Raw genomic sequence first — 3,567 nt, forward strand, 5'->3', positions numbered from 1 at the left:
AAAAGAAATCAACTAGCAGATGATAAGAAACTCACTTGCGAGGATGTTGCTTCTTCCGCGTGGGATTGGCAATTACTGAGTTAGTGCCCTTATCAGGGCCTACAATGCCAAGCTCATTGATGACTATTGCCTTGATAGAACAATGTGTATCATCCAACGACGGCTGGTCAGAAACAGTTGTACCAGTGGCCATGGGCGGAGAAGGTAAGCGTAATTTCTTGCGACGCCTGGAATATTGCTTTTCCAAGTTACGGGCGAGAGAAGAACCGCACCTCTTCACAGAAGCATCAACAACAGCCTCGTTTTGAGTATCCGTCATATCTGGCTGGTTATGCAATCCATCAGTAGATACATTCCCGGAACGTGCAGTAAGCATAATCTGAGACTCGAGAGGTTGATCAGTTCCTGCAGTAGCAGTTGTATCAATTCCGGCTGACCTTACCAACACATTGGCAGTTGCAAACATGGTTGCACCCACATCTGCATTCGCTGCGCCACTACCTGAAGCATCATGGACATTCGGTCCAGCACTACCCCCACTACCTGAAGCCTCATGGGCGTTCGGTCCACCTGAAGAACCATGTTAATGAACGTGAAAATCTAGATCTTCGTCAGAGTGACCATCACCGCCACCATCACTATCCTCATGATCAGAATCTGAACCTTCGACAGTTTGCTTGCCGGTATCTTTTACTTCACACAAGCGGGATGCAGGACGGGTGCTTGCAGTCTTCCCGGCAGCAGAAGATAAACCCTTTAGTTGGCTCTCTAACACACGGGACATCCATGAGCTGTCTTCATCATCCAAGGACATGAACTCATTAACAAGACCACCCAGGAGGCCAACCATGCCAGACGAAAAGCGACCCACAATAGCAGAAGCTTTAGCAAGTTTCTGATAGAAAATCACGAATGAAAAAACAAATAATCAGGTTGTGAGAGACATTAAGTACCATGCAAAAACAACTAAAAATACCACAGAAAGATAAGTTCAAATGAAGTTATTCCAAAGTGAGAATCTAAAAAATAAAAAAAGTTACCATCCTAAAAACAGTACAAGTTACCAGGTCTTTATAACAATATTTACCAGGAAAAAGGAAAACAAAAATACCCAAACGCACTAAAAATATTAAAAATACCTGTTCGGAACAGTTTTGCGGTGCATGAACACGCATGAATTTATCTAGACCTTGTAAACCACCAAACAAGCAATAGTCTTGACCATATTGGGGCTTAAGCTGAAAAAAATATGATAAAAAACAAATTAAGATCTTGATAAAAAAGATGGCAATACATAGAAGGTAAGAAAAATGACGAATGGGAAATTACCGGTAATTTCCCATAAGAAAGCTTGTCCCTCTGGACATCCATCCGGAGAACTTTCGATGCCAACTCATTCGTCCACACATTAATTGCAAAAGGACCATTAGGCAAGATGATACCAAGGCCAGTTAAGTCAATAGCATCTATATACGGAAGCTGGAAAAATAGAAAAGGTCGTTATAATCTAACTGTTTGGCGGAATAAGACGTACAATCCAAATATCATGGGAACAAAAAAAGAATAGGGGGACTAACATTGTAGAATAGGAGGCAACCCGTCGTAGACTTTCCTTTTGAAAGGGCTTTGTGAAGCTGATCCATAATAAATTTGCACGAGTTGAGGTTTTTTACATTGTCAATATTTTGCTGCGAAAAAAAAGAAAGCACATGAAACATAGAGGAATGTATGCACACAAGTTAGCAGGGGACATAAGTAGATACTTATAACACTGTTAAAGCATTGAATCACCAAGTACATAAGCACACAATTACCACATTATTGAGAAGTAAGTCAAAATTACCATATTGCAAGGCATAAATAAATTATTAGGTGCATTACTAAATAATTACCATACTTTCAGAAAAAGTTATCAGGTGCATTACTATGTAATTACCACACCATCAGAAAAAAGTTATCACGTGCATCACTATGTAATTACTACACCTTCATAAAAAGTTATCCGGTGCATTACTATATAATTACTACACCTTCATGTAAAGTTATCAGGTGCATTACTACATAAATACCACACTTTAGATCATAGAAAAATCAAAGGGATAGAAGTTACCACACTCCAAAAATCAGGGAAAGTTATCAAAGTGCATATGTGCATAATCATCAGACTAAGAAGCAAAAAATTACCAGGTAGAAAAACAGAAAAAGAAAAGCGATAAAAATCATGAACTAGAAAGATAGCCAGATGTTCTTACCAACACAGGATACCATCTGGTGCTGATCTTGTTCGAAGTCGTCGGCGCCATCACGGTGCTGGCAGCAAGCACAAGCCATAAGCGCTTGAAATTGTCGTCATGACGGTTAGTGCTCAAGATAAGGTTTAATACATCCACAGTTTTAGGAGCATGTCCAAGATCACCAAAAAGATCTCCTGCAAGCTCAAGTTGTGCATCTGTAGGAACCTTGAAATCCACCGCAATATCACCTCGGGGCACACCCATTATACGATGCACAGACTCTTCACTGACCGGTAACCTTCCGCGACCGGGTACAACAACCTCACGGGAATCAGGGTCGTATAGACCAGCAAGCCATTGAGAAAGCCGATTGAACAGATTATCACACTTGATATTCTGCAGACTAGTGAAATCCATGTCATCGATTGCGGCCATTCTCTCATCTGACATATCCTTACAGGCAGTCACAAGAGCACTAGGAGAAGCCCTATTCCGATCTGCGGGAGGCTTATGCTTCTTTAAGGGGTTCACCTCCTCAAAGTCATCATCTAATTTGCGCTTCCTTGGCATCTTGACCAGACACACAAGAATAACAAGAGAAAAAGTGAGCATAAAGGATGCATAGCTGTTGAATTAATAGTCACACACCTATTCTTATGATACATTGGTAACTTGTGAACATACAACAAGATAACTCATCCACAACAGAGAAGGACGAAAAAAGGGGACATGTCTGCTTCTACTAGATATTGAATACCTGATTTTTTTTCTTATGATACACCGATAAAATGTATGTATCAGGCAAGATAACTTAAGCAAAATAGGGATGGCATCAACTTACACACAAACACATATATTGGACATCACATCACTAACTATTAAAAAATCAGTGACATGATAAAATTTACAGGTGACTCCTGATAAATTATTCACACCACTAATGGTAATATTCACGATTAAAGTTCAGGTAAGTTAAATGATGGCACATCCATCAGTTAGAAACACAAAAATGCATCATGAAAAGAGACACCACTGATAGTGCTAGAACAAACAATCCATCATGACAACCTAAACACAAAACGAGATGAACTACATATAAAACACAAAAACAGTATGGGATTATCACCAGCAACCTAATTATACAGGTGGTAATTCAATTCCTTCACTGCAACCATAAGAGCATGATAAAACTGAGCCCAACATAGATACAGAGTGAGGAGAGTCGTTGTAAAATCCCCGCACCAAACCCTACCGGCGACCAAAATAACGGCAGAAATCATCATAGGATAACGCCGTCGAATCATGAACGGAAACATAATGGTTATGCATCTAG

The sequence above is a fragment of the Triticum dicoccoides genome, chromosome 7A (genome assembly GCF_002162155.2).
Source record: "Triticum dicoccoides isolate Atlit2015 ecotype Zavitan chromosome 7A, WEW_v2.0, whole genome shotgun sequence".
NCBI classification, from domain to species: domain Eukaryota; kingdom Viridiplantae; phylum Streptophyta; class Magnoliopsida; order Poales; family Poaceae; genus Triticum; species Triticum dicoccoides.